Source organism: Pongo abelii, chromosome X, assembly GCF_028885655.2.
Source record: "Pongo abelii isolate AG06213 chromosome X, NHGRI_mPonAbe1-v2.0_pri, whole genome shotgun sequence".
Taxonomy (NCBI): domain Eukaryota; kingdom Metazoa; phylum Chordata; class Mammalia; order Primates; family Hominidae; genus Pongo; species Pongo abelii.
Window position 1 is genome coordinate 34,478,838 of NC_072008.2, and position 17,685 is coordinate 34,496,522.

The following is a 17,685-nucleotide window of genomic DNA, read 5'->3' on the forward strand; positions in this document are numbered from 1 at the left end:
TGCCTCCATCTTCACATGGTGTTCCTCATTTGTCTCTGTATCTTCGCATGGCTGTATTCTTATAAAGACACCAGTCACATTGGATTAAGGGACTATCCTACTCCAATATGACCTAATATTAACTAATTATATATACAATGACCCCATTTCCAACTAAGGTCACATTCTGAAGTACTTGAGATTAAGACTTCAACAAATCTTTTGGGAAGGAGGCAATTCAAACCATTACAATATATTTTGAAGCTCTGTTATTAAGCATATTCACATTTGTCATTTTTATGTTTTTCTGATGAAATGACTCTGATCTAACATTGTTTCTTCTGTTACTCCCCTTCTTAATATATTTTTATTTATATTTATTGTTTGCTATTGAGTTTCTATCCCAACTTTTGTTTTTCCATTCCCACTCAACTGCCTTCCTTATGATTATTTTTATGTTTTCCTAATCCCTTTGGGATTCATTTATTGGCCTTTTAGCAATATTCCCTTTGTACTCTTACTTTATTTTGTTTTGCTACAGATTGAAATATTCAAACTTGTGTTACATAGTTTCTCAGAGTTAATAGTCTACCACATAACAGAAAATTTAAGAACCATTATGCCCCATCTAGTATATATGCTATTACAGTAGTATATATTATATCCATATATATATACATATATATATATATTATAAAGCCCTCAATATTGTGTTTTCCCCTGCAAATAATTATAATCGTCCTTTGGTATCAGTGGAGGATTGTTTTCAGGACCTCTTGTGGATACAAAACTGTCTAAAATCTCAAGTCTCTAATATTAATATTAAAGTGGCATAGTATTTACATATAACCTATACACATTTTTGTATGCTATAAATCATCTCTAGATTATTTACAGTAATAACTATTACAATGTAAGTACTATGCAGATAATTGTTATACAGTGTTTAGGAAATAATGACGAGAAAAAAGGCTGTACATGTTCAATATAAATGCAATTTTTTTCTGAAATATTTTGCAGCTGAAGTTGGCAGAATCTACAGATATGGAAACCATGAATACGGAGGGCTGACTGTGTACATTTTTAAATTAACTTAAGAAAATAAAAAATCTAAATACTCTTGTATATTTATTTATGTGTATATCATTTGTAGTGCTCTTTATTTGTCCTGTATATTCCAGTTGTACCTAGTATCATTTCGTTATAGTCTAAAGGACTTTTTGTTGAAATTTTTATATTACAGTTCTGCTGTCAACAATTTGTTTAGCTTTCATTTATCTGAGAATATATACTTCGAAGGATATTATCATGGGGTATAGGAAAAAAAGACTTTCAGCACTTTATGCAGTACCTTTGATATATGGCCTCTGTTGTTTCTGATGAGAAGTCAAATATTCTATAACTCTGTGTTCATTTGAATGCAGTGTGTTTGCTTTTCATGGCTACCATAAGGATTTTGTCTTTTTTTCTTGTTATCACTTGACCATGCTGTACCTAAGTCTGATCATATTTATCCCTCTTGGGTTTTGATGAGACTCTAGGATTTGTAAGTCAGTTTTTCACAAAATTTGCAAATTATCAGCCATTAATTCTTCAAATATTTCTCTGTCCCGTTCTCTTTCTTTTCTCCTTTGAGAAATACAATTATATGTATATTAAACTGTTTGATATTTTCCCAAATGTCACTAAAGCAATGCTCATTTATTTTCAATATTTATCCTTCATTTACTTCAGATTTTATTCTTTTTTGCCGATTTATCCTTAAATTCACTGATGCTTTATTTTGTCCTTTCCTTTTTCTTGTTAATCCTATGCATAGATTTTTCCTCGTGTTTTAGTTGGCATTTAAAATTATACATATTTATGGGATATAAGGTGATATTTTGACGTGCATATGCAATGTGTAGGGATCAAATCAGAGTAATTAAAATATTCATCACTTCAAACATTTATTATTTCTTTATGTTGTGATCATTCAAAATCCTCTCTTCTAGCTTTTTGGAAATATACAATAAATTAGTTACCTTATTTGCCTTACAGTGCTGCCGAACACTAGAATTCATTCCTTCTGTCTGGCTGTAAATTTGTATCAATTAACCAACCTCTCCCTATCCTCCCTTCCCTTCTACCTTTCTCAGCCTCTAATACCAACAATTCAACTATTTACTTCCATGGGCTCATTTTTTTTTTTTTCAGTTCCCACATGTGAGTGACATGATGTGGTATTTATCTTTCTGTGATTGACTTATGTTGCTTAACTAATGTACTCCAAACTTATTCAAGTTGTATGCGGAGATTTTTTTTAAATGCTGTAATTTTAGCTCTAGAATTTCCATTCTTATAGTTTCAATTTCTCTATTGAGATTCTCTGTCTATTCATTCATTCGTTTTCCCCATTTTTTATTAAAATATCTAAACACATTTATGATAATTATATTCAAGTCCTAGTCTGCTTACTCAAACAGCTGAGTTATTTCAGAACCTGTGTCTATTAAGTGCTTTCAATCCTTATTACAGGTCACGTTTTCCCATTTTTTTCCTTGTCTTGTGGGTATTACATTGTAGATACTACTAATTTTTTCTTCCACTGAAGAGTGTTGATTTTTACTTTTAACAGGTTGTTAAATATGTTTTCTTTGTGGTGGGCAGTAGCTGAAATGTCTGCTCAGTTCTTTCGACCTTATATTTCTTGCTTTCTTCTAGGCTTCTGTGCATTTTTGGTGTTCCCCATTCTGTGTTCCCCTTCTTTTCCTCATTTTCCCCATCACTTTCTAGATGCTCTTGCAGTCCTGATGAAGCCTACTTGCTTGCCTTTTCTCCTCATTTCTTCCTTGCTTGCTTGCTTCTAGCTTTCTTTTTGATCTGTAGTCACTCCTTGCTGTCCTTGAACTGGAGCGTCTCCTATTAGAAAAAAAATAGTTTACAATTAGACTCTATCCAGCGTAAACCCCCCCAGTTCCTGAGTTTGTGCCTGCTTTTGATTATTCCCTTGTACCTGTAATTAGTGCTTTTGTCGGTTTCATTTTGTTTTGTTTATATTTGTTTGTTTTACTATTTTGTCTGGATTTTATAGTTATGTATGGCAGGATTAATATGTTGCAAGTTACTCCACTTTTGGTGGGAAGTGGACCTTATTCATTTTTCAAGCACATATACCTTTTATTATGTGTCACTTTGTTTAATAAGTATTAACTCAAAATAATATACAAGGTTAAGTACTGTTATTTTCATTTTATTAATGAGGCAAATGAAGCATGTAATGTTTACCTAACTTTCCCAAGTCCACACAGCTATTAAGTGGCAGTGGCAGGATTTGATCCCAGCAGTGTGGGTGCTATGATATGCCACATTTATAGCCAACTGTTTATTCTAACACAAACATCAATTTCCAAAATTGTTTGGGTTTATAAACTTACATCTAATGTAGCACATGGGAAAATGACAAATCTACATAAAACGAATACATAGTCCTGAAAGGGTCTATCAATTGCATTTACAGTTGTCCTTTTGCAAGTATTGACAGCAGTTCCAGGATAAGTGGAACACATCTGAAGAGAAGAAAGCAGATTTCTGATTTCTAAAATAATAATTTGTTTCTAGCAAGCCATGCTACACAGGAGAATGGTTCAGTATATGGCTGAGAGAAGATATTACAGGGAGGAGAAATAAGTTTTACATTGTGAAAGATGACAGAGAAGAGAACTAGGTGAAGTGGTGCATCCTAGTCTAAGTGATGGTAACTAAGTTAAATGAGAAGACAGTGTAAGTTAGGAAATGTGTGTTAGGAAAAAGCATTCAGGCAGATGTGTTTTTTTGTTTTTTGTTTTTTGTTTTGAGACGGAGTCTCGCTCTGTCGTCCAGGCTGGAGTGCAGTGGCGCCATCTCAGCTCACTGCAAGCTCCACCTCCCGGGTTCATGCCATTCTCCTGCCTCAGCCTCCCGAGTAGCTGGGACTACAGGCGCCTGCCACGACGCCCGGCTAAATTTTTGTATTTTTAGTAGAGACGGGGTTTCACCGTGTTAGCCGGGATGGTCTCCATCTCTTGACCTCGTGATCCACCCGCCTCGGCCTCCCAAAGTACTGGGATTACAGGCGTGAGCCACCAGGCCCGGCCAGATGTTATTTTAATAAGCAAAATTTCAGAAATATAAAATAATTGTGGAGACTTTTTGAGGTATCTGGAGGAAAGTTGTTATATAAGTGTGACTTATTTTACTTCTTGCTATGAGGCAAAATATTACTTCAAGAAATACCTTTAGCAGGAAGATTTTTTGAATAGGATTTGGAGGTCATGTTAGCATTTCGTATCAAAATTGGGATAAATCAGCTACTTAAAGTAAAATCCAAAACCTCTTAATAAGTTTTCAAGGACTTTGTAAAATTTTGCATTAAAAATTTGATAGTTGTGGGGCAGGCACAGTGGCTCACGCTTGTAATCCTAGCACTTGGGGAGGCTGAGGCGGGAGGATTGCTTGAGGCCAAGAGTTCAAGACCAGCCTGACAAACACAGCAAGATGCCATCTATTTTTAAAAAGTGAAAATAATTTGATAGTTTTGAAAATAAATACCAATATCGCTGCTCCTGCATAGGACAGTCTACATAATGTGAAATTTGTTTCATTTTTCAGCTAAAAATTATGAATTCCTTTTTCTTTTTAAAAATGTATTTATTATTTTAATTGGCAAAATAATGTCAATGGTGTACAACATGATGTTTTAATATATGTATGCATTGTGAAATAGCTAAATCAAGCTTATTAACATATGCATTATCTCATATACTTATCATATTCTTTTGGTAAGAACACTTAAATTCTACTCTCTTAGCAATTTTAAAGTAGACAATACATTGTTATTAAATGCAGTCACCATAATACACAATAGATCTCTTGAAGTTGTTTCTCCTGTCTAACTGAAATGTGTCCTTTTACCAACAACTCCCCAGTCCACTACTCCAGCCTCTGGTAGCCACCATTTATCAGAGAGTAACAGAAACTCCAATTCTTGAGTTTGACTTTTTTACACTCTGCCTTCAAGTTAGATTATGACACATTTGTCCTTCTGTGCCTGGCTTATTTCACTTAACATCACGTCCTCTGCGTTCGTTCATGTTGTCACAAATGACAGGATTTCCTTCTTTTTTAAGGCTGGATAGTATCCCATTGTGTGCATATACCACATTTTCTTTACCCATTCATGCATTGATGGACATTTAGGTTGACTGCATGTCTTGGATGTTGTGAAAAGTTTCATAAACTGATTTCATTTCCTTTGGCTATACACCCAGTGGTGGGATTGCTGGATCATATGGTAACTCTATTTAATATTTTTGAGGAATTTCCATGTTGGTTTCCATAAAGGCTGGGTTAATTTACACTCCCAACAACAGGGGAAAATCTTATTCTTACAAATTTTTGTTTTCTATATAAATATGATATATTTATCTTTGTGTTGAAACTGCATTTTGTGTAGCTTGTTGTTACACTATAACTTATAGCTATATTGATTTTATTATTTTGCAGAAAATAATATATGTAATAATTAGATCTTAAGTGTAATTCACCTGTAAACATCTTAGCTGAATATGATTTTTTACAAATATTATTTAGTCATACACGTAATTTTTAAATGTACTAATTATAAGATTTCTTGTATATGTAATGTAAACATTATAAAGGCTCAGCATCAAGGAAGACACTATGGCCCAATTTACCCAGAAAATAATATATCTTGGCCTTAAGGCCCATTTAATTTATCATTTAAACCAGAACTTACACTTTTATCAGAGTATATATTTTAGCTTTTTGAATTTTAAATATTTTAATATTTAAAGAAAAGTTACAGAAAAATAATCAAGTGTTTCTAAATTCCCTTCACTCTGCTAACCCAAATGTTACCATCTCCTATAACCTTATTACAGCATTAGGAAACAGACATTAATTCAATACTATTAACACATCTAGAGATTTTAGTTTTTTTTTAACCAGTCTTCCACTATGTCCCTTTTCTAGTTGAGATTATAATTCAGTATCCTACATGTATCAATTTGTCATGCTTTCTTTTTTTTTTTTTTTTTTGAGACGTAATCTCGCTGTGTCACCTAGGCTGGAGTGCAGTGGTGCCATCTCAGCTCCCTGCAAGCTCTGCCTGCCGGGTTCACGCCATTCTCCTGCCTCAACCTCCCGAGTAGCTGGGACTACAGGTGCCCGCCACCACACCCAGCTAATTTTTTGTATTTTTAGCAGAGACGAGGTTTCACCGTGTTAGCCAGGATGGTCTCGATCTCCTGACCTTGTGATCCATCCGCCTCAGCCTCCCAAGGTGCTGGGATTACAGGCATGAGCTACCGCACCCTGCCAATTTGTCATGCTTTCTTAGACTCCTCTAATCTGTGACAGTTCCTCAGTCTACTTTGTCTTTTAAGATCTTGACATTTTTAAGATTATAAACCAGTTATTTTGTAAAACAAGAAGATTATGATTAAGCATTTTTGGCACAAATACAAGAGAAGTAATGTCATGCTCTTTCCAGTGTATCATTTCTGGAGCTATGTGATGTCAATATATACTATTACTGGTGGTGGTAACTTCAGTCTCTTAGTTAAGCTTGCATTGGCCAAAGTTTGTTTGTTTGTTTGTTTGTTTGTCTCTTTCTCTGTGAAGTTACAATTTTCCCTTTTGTCATTAATGATTTATGAAGATACTATGAGACTATGTAAATATCACATTTCTCATACTTTTACCCATTTATTTTCGTTATCATGATTCCTGCCTGTAACAATTATTATTGTGGTGTTTAAATAGTTATCGTTTTCTGTTGCTGTCATGCCTTTTACATTTATTGTCTGGAATTCTACTGTAAGGAAGAGCTGCCCTTTCCCCCACCTCTGTTTATTTATTTACACAATTATTTATTTATGTCAATATGGAGTCATGAATATTTATTTCCAGATTTGGCTGTTAGTGGCTCCAACAAGTTGGCCCTTATGTACCGTTCATCACACCTCCATCATTTTTGAGCCCTTTGTTACTTTCTGGCACCACAAAATCAACTTGGTTCGTGTTATCTTTTCCCCACCCCAATCCCTGGTATCAACTGCTTATCCAAGGATCTCTAGTTCTTTTACTTGGAAAGTAGTATTTACAAACTAAGATCTAGGTACCACGTTTGTCAATTTATTGCTACTGGGATGTCATTGCTTCTAAAGCTTTCATCAGAGAGAGCTAAGAAATTGTGTGTGTGTGTGTGTGTGTGTGTGTGTCCTCACACAAATATCTCTATTTCTAAACCTATTGATTCCTATATATAATAATATCCATGACTTCATACTGACACTTACAATTGCAATAAAGCACCAAGTGTTCATTCTAGTTTTCTTTCTTTCTTATTTGTAACTATTTTCTCTAATGGGGAGAAACCTGACTCTGGTCCACAGTGTATTTCTTTATTTGCTCATTTATAAAATAAGGATAAAATAGCTTCAGAGTTTTAATTCACACTCCTGTGAAAGCAAATTTTCTAACTAGAGTATTTGTGTACAGTTTTTGTTTTATTTTGTTTTCATTTTGCTTTGCCTTACAGGATACATTTACTGTTTTTCAAACTTATTTGTGTTAATTCTTTTTTCTCCTTTTTCTTTAGCGTAGTTACAATTTTCATTCATAATATAGTTTGGTTTATTTATTACTGCTTTTTATTGTATTTTTGGTTCCCATATTTTTTATTTTAATTATTTCGAAATTTAATTTTTATTTACTTGGGGAGTATGTGAATCTTTAACATAGTTTCAAAATCAGAGCTATATGAAAATGTTCAATGAGAAAATTGTCACCCTCCTATACTTAGTACTCAGTTCTCTGCCCCCATTCTTACTGCGTTATTCCCACTCACCTCTTATTAGTAACCAATCTTGTTAGATTCTGGCTTTTCCTTTCCAAAATATTTTTGAGTGTATATTGTATGTACTCTCTCTCTCGATATATATATTATATATCTCTCTCTATATATAATATATAATATATAATTATATATATAATATATAATATATAATATATAATTATATATATAATATATAATATATAATATATATAATTATATATTATATATTATATATATAATATATATTATATATATAATATATAATATATATTATATATATAATATATAATATATAATTATATATAATATATATTATATATTATATATATAATATATAATATATAATTATATATATAATATATATATCCTTATTCTTATATGAATGGTAGCCTACTATAGGTACTATACCTACCATAGGTACCTTTTGCACTTTGACATCTTTCACTTTCCAATACATACTGGAAATAAGTCTATATCAGTTCATAGGGATCACCAAAATTCTGTATTCATTTTATAGCCTCCTCACACTCATTTGTGTATATGTGCCATAGTTTATTCAGTTATTTTCTCTGTATGGTCATTCAGTATTTTTCCCAATATTTTGCTATTATAAAAAATTTCAATTAGTAACCTTCTGTGTATGTGTTTTCATATTCTTATAGGTACATCTTTAAAGTAGATACCCCAGTCGGGATGCTGGTTCAAACGTTAAGTGGATACGTAGTCTGGTTAGGACTTCCCATAGGTTTCCTTACTTGTAAAAAAAAAAAAAACAGAGATAATAATACATTCCTATCATAGGTATTTTGAAGATTAAAAACATAGAATATATAAAACATCTTACATATAGGAAATACTTAGTATTGCTTTAGTCCCTTGACTCTATTCACTTACTTCTTCAACATTACACACATACACATGGACACATTCACACATATATGCAGTTATGCACTGCATAACAAAGTTTTGGTCAATGATGGACTAGGTATACAATGGTGTTCATTCAGTAAGCAAAATCTAATTTATTACTGAAGAAAGAAATTTTGTATAAATTTAGTGTAGCTGACATGTATAGTGTTTATAAAGTCTACAGGAGTGTACTGTATATCCTAGGCTTTCACATTCATTCACCACTTACTGACTCAATAAAAATTACATATTTTATTATGTATTGCATATTACATTATTACATAAACCTATTATGTAGTGAACAGGATAGAATGTTCAACAGATTTGACTCGGGCCATGCATGCTCCAATGGGTGATTCTGGGATTCTCATGTGTTTGCTCCGTGACGAAGAATTAGATGTTTTTCTTAAGAGTTAAGACATGACTGAATGAAAACCAAGAGCTAAGATGCAGAGAAAGGTATGGATGCCTGGTAAACAGAATTAAAATGATTGAGAAACTTGAAACTTGCAAATAAAAATTTAAATGTGGCTACATGGAAAACTAATTGAGATACTCTTTTTTAGATTTTGTCTATTGACTTTAAGAAGCCACAGTCAATAAAACTCCAGTTTCTTTTTGTACATAGTAGATCCATATCTAACATTTCTAAATCCTACAGAAGTATATAAATAAATGGGGGAAAAAGTTTTTTTTTTTTTTAATCGATATCATTTAGCTGGTCGGTATTCAGTTCAATGTATCCAACATAAAAAAGGGATTTGTTAACATCTGACATTCCATTAGCATATGTACAATAGAAGTAGTACTGATGTTATAAAAGAGCTATGTTATAATTCTAAGATTTTATTGGATTCTATTATTTTACAAATATTAGAAATGACACTCATTAGATACTACACTAGATTAAACATGAACATTATTATCCTCCTTTTAATACAATTATAATGCTGTAAATGCCAAAAGGATTAACTGGATGTGTGAATAAGTCACTACCACATATTCATTCAGACAAACTTTGCATAGACTTTTTGCAGATACTAATATTAGATATGCTTTTAGATATGAACTAGATACTGAATTCAGAAGCATTTTCATTACCTAGAGATTAAATCAATCAAAATGCCATAGAACTTTTCCAGTTGTACTTCATCCATGAAGAACAAAATTTTGTTATCTTAAAAAGAACAAATGATAAAGAATTATTTCTGGTCCTGGATCATTATCACATACATAGTAATTTTTTAATAATTGTTTTTCCACTTGATTCCACTGAAAGGAGAACTCATTACATTCTAAAATTTACCAGTCATCATCTGATTTGCGTATACTCTCTTTACTACCATTAGTTCATTTTAACAAGCGTAAGATTGTTTTCAATTGTGGCACTGTTTCACAGCCAGCTGTATTATATCTAATTGAATGAAACTTTTAAAATTCATTTCATTTGTTTTTTTTTGTCCGTGACATTAGGCAGTCTGTTTAAATAGGTTATGCACATTACTTGTAAGTCTGTATGTAGTAGCTCTTTCAGCAGATATCAATGCATTTTTTCATCCTTCATTATGCACATTTTCTCTTTACTCATAAATCATGAGTTTGAGTGCTTTTATTTGCAGAAAAAAACCTCTTTTTTGTATCACAAATTTAAAATACAAAATAATTGTATGTGTGTCTTTGTATGAGAGTGTTCATATGTGTCCTATGAATAAAACAAACATTGAGTGCCTACTACGTGTATGGCATTGTGCTTAGTGAAATGTTAGGTAAAATCTATTTCTTTCTTTATCATTGTGAAAATGTGACATAAATAGATTCCAAATATTTCTGTTTTAAAATCATTTTTTGGCTAAAAAATGCAATGCATTGAAGGGATAGATATCTAGTTTTTCATAATAGAATTATTATGCATTGCATGCCTGTATCAAAATATCTCATGTATCCCATAAATATATACACCTACTATGTAGCCACAAAAAAATAAAAATAAAATATTAAATAAGCAATGCAAAATTGAACAAGGTAGTTTTCACACCCATTACATTACAACTGGTGTTATTAAAGTTCCACCTCATTTATTCAGAAATCAGATCTTGGCACCTTCAAATTCTAAAATGGGGTGCCCCAAAGCAAGAATTTAGAATATAATGAAATGGATAATTCCTGGAAATATAAAACCTCTCAAGATTGAATCAGGAAGAAATTGAATAATTGAGCAGACCAATAATGAGTTCTGAAATTGATTTAGTAATAAAAAGCCTACCAACCAGAAAAAGCCCAGGATCAGACTAATTCACAGCTGAATTCTATACAGAAGAGATGGTTCCATTCCTACTGAAACTATTCCAAAAAAATGAGGAGTAAGGACTCCTCTCTAACTCATTCTATGAGCCCAGAATTATCCTATTACCAAAACCTGCCAGAGACACAACAGAAAAAGAGAACTTCAGGCTAATATCCTTCATGAACATAGATGGAAATCCTCAACAAAATACTAGCAAACCAAATCTAGCAGCACATCAAAAAGCTAGTCTACCACAATCTACTTAAGCAGGCTTTATTCAACATATGCAAATCAGTAAATGTTATTTACCAGATAAATAGAACTAAAAACAAAAACCACATGATCATCTCAATAGATGCAGGGAACGCATTTGATAAAATTCAACATCCCTTCATGTTAAAAATTCAACATCCCTTCATGTTAAAAATCCTCAACAAACTAGGTATTCAAGGAACATACTCAGCCAACATCATACTGAATGGGCAAAAGCTGGAAGCATTTCCCTTGAAAACGACACGAGAAAAGAATACCCTCTCTCATTATTCCTGTAGCGCTGGAAGCCCTAGCCAGAGGAATAAGGCAAGAGAAAAAAATAAAAGGCGTCCAAAATGAAAGAGAGGAGGTCAAACTATCCCTGTTTGCAGATGATATGATTCTATACCTAAAAAACCCCAGAGTCTCTGCCCAAAAGCTCCTTGATCTGATAAAAAATCTTCAGCACATTTTTGGGATATGAAATCAATGCACAAAAATCAGTAGCATTCCTATACAACAACAACATTGAATCTGAGAGCCAAACCTACAATGCAATCCCATTCACAATAGCCACAAAAATAATAAATACAGTTAACCATGGAAGTGAAGGACCTCTACAATGAGAATTACAAAACGCTGCTCAGCGAAATCACAGATGACACAAACAAACAAACAAACAAAAAATACATTTCATGCTCATGGATAGGAAGAATCAATATTATTAAAATGACCATAGTGCCCAAACCAATTTATAGATTCAATGCTATTCCTATTAAACTACCAATGATATTCTTCACAGAAGTAGAAAAAAACTGCTTTAAAATTCATATGAAACTGAAAAACAGCCTAAATAGCCAACACAATCTTAAGAAAAAGAACAAAACTGGGAGTATCATATTACTTAACTTCAAACTATACTGCAAGGCTACAGTAACCAAAACAGCATGGTACTGGTACAAAGATAGACACATCAACCCATGAAACACAATAGAGAGCCCAGAAATAGTGCCATACACCAAAAATCATTTGATCATCATCAAAATCAACTGAAACAAACAATGAAGAGAGGATTCCCTATTCAATGAGTGGTGCTGGGAAAACTGGCAAAGCATATGCAGAAGATAGGAACTGGACCCCTTCCTTGCACCATATACAAAAATCAACTCAAGATGGATTGAATACTTAAGTGTAAAACCTAAAAGTATAAAAACCCTGGAAGATAACCTAGGAAATACCATTCTGGACATAGAGCCTGACAAAGATTTCATGATGAAGATGCCAAAAGCAATTGAGATAAAAGCAAAAATTGAGAAATAGGACCTGATCAAACTAAAGAGCTTCTGCACAGCAAAAGAAACTATCAATAGAATAAAGAGACAACCTACAGAATGGGAGAAAACATTTCCAAACTATGCATCCAACAAAGGTCCAATATCCATAATCTATAAGGAACTTAAACAAATTTACAAGTGAAAAACAACTCCATTAAAAATTGGGCAAAGTACATGAACAAACACTTTTCAAAAGAAGACCGACATGCCACCAACAAGCATATGAAAAAATGCTCAACATTATTAATCGTAAGAGAAATACAAATCACCACCATGATGAGATACCATCTCACATCAAACAGAATAGCTATTATTAAAAAGTTAAAAAATAAAGGTACTGGTGAGGTGGTGGAGAAAAGGGGAATGCTTATATACTGTTTATGGGAATGCAAATTAGTTTGGCCATTATGGAAAGCAGTTTGTTGATTTCTCAAAGAACATGATACAGAATTACTATTCAACCCAACCATCCTACTATTGGGTATATTCCCAAATGATATGGGTTGGATCTGTGTCCCCACCAGATTTCATATCAAATTGTAATCCCCAGTGCTGTAGACAGGAGGTGATTGGATCATGGAAGTGTTCTTCATGAATGGTTTAGCACCATCCCCTTGGTGCTGTCCTCTGGATTGTGAGTGAGTTCTCATGAGATCTGGTTGTTTAAAAGTGTGTAGCACTTTCCCCCTTGCTCTATCACTTGCTCCTGCAATGTAAGATGCCTCCTCTTGCCATGTAAGACTCCTCCCCCTTTGCCTTTCACCATGAGTGAAAGCTTTTTGAGGTCTCCCCCGAAACAGAATCTACTATGCTTCCTGTACAGCATGCAGAACCGTGAGACAATTAAACCTCTTTTCTTTATTAATTACCCAGTCTCAGGTATCTCTTTATAGCACTGTGAGAACAGACTAATACAGAAAATTGATAATGAGTGTGGCATTGCTATAAAGATAGCTGAAAATATGGAAGCAACTTTGGATCTGGGTAATGGACAGGATTACCATGTCTAAAGTGGCATTCAGCCACTTCAGGTTGAGCAATAACAGGTCTGTGATGCTCTTAGATATCTGGGGCTGCATGCATGCCACAATGACTGGCTGTCTTCTTCCCTTGGTGGATGCTTGCTTCAGCTCCTCTTGTCATTGGACATCAGACTCCAGGTTCATCTGCCTTTGGCCTCTGAGGCTTGCACCAGCAGCTTGCCAGGGGCTCTCAGGCCTTTGGCTGCAGACTGAAGGCTGCACTGCCAGCTTCCCTGGTTTTGAAGCTTTCAGACTTGGACTGGGCCACTACCGGCTTATTTCTTCCCCAGTTGCATTCAGCCTATTGTAGAACTTTGTAATCATGTGAGATAACTCTCCCTAATAAACTTCCTTTTATATATACATATATCCTATTGGTTCTGTCCCTCTGGAGAAACTTGACTAATACGCCAAGGAAATATAAATTGTTCCACCATAAAGACACATGCACTTGCATGTTCATTGCAGTACAATTTGCAATAGCAAAGACATGGAATCAACCTAAATGCCCGTAAACAGACTGGATAAAGAAAATGTGGTACATATACACCATGGTATATTCTGCAGCCATAAAAAAAGAATGAGATCACGTTCTTTATAGCAACATGAATGGAGCTGGAGGCTGTTATCCTAAGCAAACTAACACAGGAACAGAAAAGCAAATACTGCATGTTCTCACTTACAAGTGAGAGCTACACATAGAGTACATAAAGACACAAAGAAGTGTACAACAGACACTGGGGCCTACTTGAGGGTGGAGAGTAGAAGGAGGGCAAGGATTGAAAAACTGCCTATTGAGTACTATGCTTATTACTTTGGTAACAAAATCATCTGTACACCAAACCACTACAACATGCAGTTTTTCTATGAAACATACTGGCACATGTGCACCTGAACCTAAAATAAGTATTTTTTTTTAAAAGAATATAAGGATCCTAGGCATGCAGCATATTTGCATGATATTCCAAGAGGAAATTGTTTTTACCTTGAATGGCAATATAAGGTGTTGGTTAAAAGCTGGCTTAATATCCTGGCTTTCCCAAATTCCAACTCTAAAAAAAGTAGCTAAATTAATTTTTATTGTGCTTAATTAAAATTACTTTTTGCAAGTTTTGAGTTCCTCAACCATTTCAATTCTATTTACCAAGCACCCCGTCTTCCTCTGCATCCTCTTGGTCAACTATGGCAACATATTTACATATAAATACATGTACCTATGGCACACAACTTCTGATAGCTCCATCTAATGATTTTTGAACTTTACAATGGTGTAAAACCGATACACAATAGGTAGGAACTGTACTTCGAGTACCCTTACAAGCATTCTGTTTTTCACTTTTAGTACAGTGTTCAATAAATTTTATAAAATATTCAGTACTTTATTATAAGATAGGCTTTCTGTTAGATGATTTTACCAACTGTAGGCTAATGTTGTGTTCTAAGCATGTTTAGGATAGGCTAGGGTGGCCCAGTGCGGTGGCTCATGCCTGTAATCCCAGCACTTTGGGAGGCCAAGGTGGGCAGATCACTTCAGGTCAGGAGTTTGAGATCAGCCTGGCCAACATGGTAAAACCCTGTCTGTACTAAAATCCAGAAATTAGCCGGGCGTGGTAGCAGGTGCCTGTAATCCCAGCTTCTTGGGAGGCTGAGACAGAAGAATCGCTTGAACTCAGGAGGAGGAGGTTGCAGTGAGCTAAGATCGCACCAATGCACTCCAGCCTGGGCCACGGAGCAAGACTCCCTTTCAAAAAAAAAAAAAAAAAAAAAAAGGCTATGATGTTTGATAGGTTAGGTGTATTAAATGCATTTTTAATGCATATTTTCAATTTATGATGTGTTTATCTAGACATAATACCATCATAAGACAGCAAGCATCTGTAAGTCACTCAGAATAGTGTACACACATAGGGTGTGTGTATATTTAACTTTCAAGATGCTTGATTATCATAAGCATTTCAACATATAATCTTGCATTTCAAAATATGCTTCTGTTATTTAATTAGTGGTATTCATAACTAATTTACAGAAAACCTCTCTTTCATCATTTTATAGATTAGGAGACGGAAGCTCAACCAACTAAATAATTTTCTTAAATATAATTAGCAAGTAAAAGAATGTGGTCGGTGAAATAGAAGATGACTTTAAGAGCAGTTTCTGTTGATAACTTAAAAACCAAGGGAGTAGGGGAAAGGCCAAAACAAAACAACAAAAACCTCAAAAGCCAACAGAAAACTGGCTATGACTCACCTACTTACCTAAGAGTTGAATAGATTTGCATAAAGACCATACTGCTTTATATTATATAAAGGGAAAGCAGTTATGTTAAGCAAGTACTGCCACTTCCTCCTCCTTCATCCATTAAAGTCTTGGTAAATTGCAACATTCATCACTTTACCTACATGAGGACATGTAATCATTTCTTACACATTACTCCATGAATCTGCTTTGGGGTGTTAGTGTTAGAAGCACAGAGTCTAGAACCGCAGTCTCTAATATGAGTCCTTATTACCTCTATTGCTTAACATATCTGTGCCCCACTGTCCTTTTCTGTGATATGGAGATAATAGTAGCACCCACTTCAAAGGATTGCTTTGAATCTTTACGTCTTTCTAATTAATTGTTCTTGTTACCCCAAAGTAAAGGGATTTGACGGTAAAATGAATCAAATTTTCTCTCCTAGGTTAAAATATGTTAAATAAAATAAACAACAACAAAAAGGCTGGTGTGTGTATAACACATTTAATGTTGGCAAGATGGCCAATATTAATGCACTTTTTTAGTTAAAATGTAAGCTTTAACTATATGAAAACATTGCTAAATTGAGATAGTGGAATAGGGTGTTTACTATGCTATCTTTCAAAAATATAACTAATATTATTTTGGGGCTATATTTTCTTATGGGTAACTGGCACATTTTTCTGTAAACCGTTATTGCTAAAGTCCATAGCTTTGAATTTCTCTTTAAATCTGCACTGGTCCCTGCTCCCATATTTCCCTCATGTTGTTCTATCTATCAGTGCATTCCTACATTTTGAATGCATTTTGAATTCCTACATTCTGGAAAAAAAATTTATATAAAGAGGAGAAAAAGAACAAATTATTGTTTTACTTTAGAGTTTCATAGTCATTCACATATTTTGAGGTAAATATTTGGACAAGAGAACCACAATTGAAAAAACACTGGGACCTATACAAAATATGTAATTCTTTTCTAATCTGAAATTTTTGAAAAATTTTGACCTTTTTTATGGCCAAGAACATCTATTTAATATGATACAGTATACCAGACTAATTTTAATTTGTATATTTCTGTTGGTCACAATCATCAAGTAATTATGTTTATAATTATATATACAGCAATACACATTTTTTTGTTTTTGTTCCCATAAGTTTTCCACACTGTTGCATGCTGTTCCAGTACTCCAAATCTTAAAACAAACAACTGAAAACAAAAACAAAAAAACAAGGATGATTAAATAAATTAACTTTCTATATCAGTGGTCTATTCTGCATTACAAAAAAAAACTTAAAACAATAAAAATTTACCATTACATATTAGTCTGTGGTTGAGCTGAAACTTCTGCTGATCTGAGCCAGGTATGACTGATGTGGAACGACTTGCTCATATGTCTGCATTGAGCCAGTGAGTTGGCCAGAGGCTGGTTCTTACAGGATGGTCTCATTCATATGTCTGGTGACTGGATGGATAGGTGTAGGCAGGGGCAATAAGGGTGACTGGTATCTCTCATCATTCAACAGATTAGCCTGGACATTAGCCTGGGCTTGATCACCTGATAACGAATGATTCCAAGAGAATGAGTGGAAGCATACAATGTCTCTGGTTCTAGCCTCAAAACTGGCACAACGTAATGCTTGATGCACTCTATTTGTTAAATAGGTCGCAAGAACACCACAGATCCATGTGGTAGAAAATAGACTCTTTTGGTGGAATGAGTGACAAAGTCACATTTCACAGGTGCGTGGGTAGAGGAACAGGAATAATTAGAGTCACAATTGCAAACGATC

The 17,685-nt window shown here is 34.0% G+C and overlaps 1 long non-coding RNA gene across 1 annotated transcript in view; it reads right to left on the reverse strand.

The window, feature by feature from the left end:
- Window positions 1-2,121: 2,121 nt before the first annotated feature.
- Window positions 2,122-17,685, reverse strand: part of LOC129052905 (uncharacterized) — a 121,482-nt gene continuing 105,918 nt past the window's right edge. The window contains exon 3 of the long non-coding RNA XR_008518047.2: window positions 2,122-2,880. This is a non-coding gene — a long non-coding RNA (uncharacterized LOC129052905). The remainder of the gene's footprint in view (window positions 2,881-17,685) is intronic.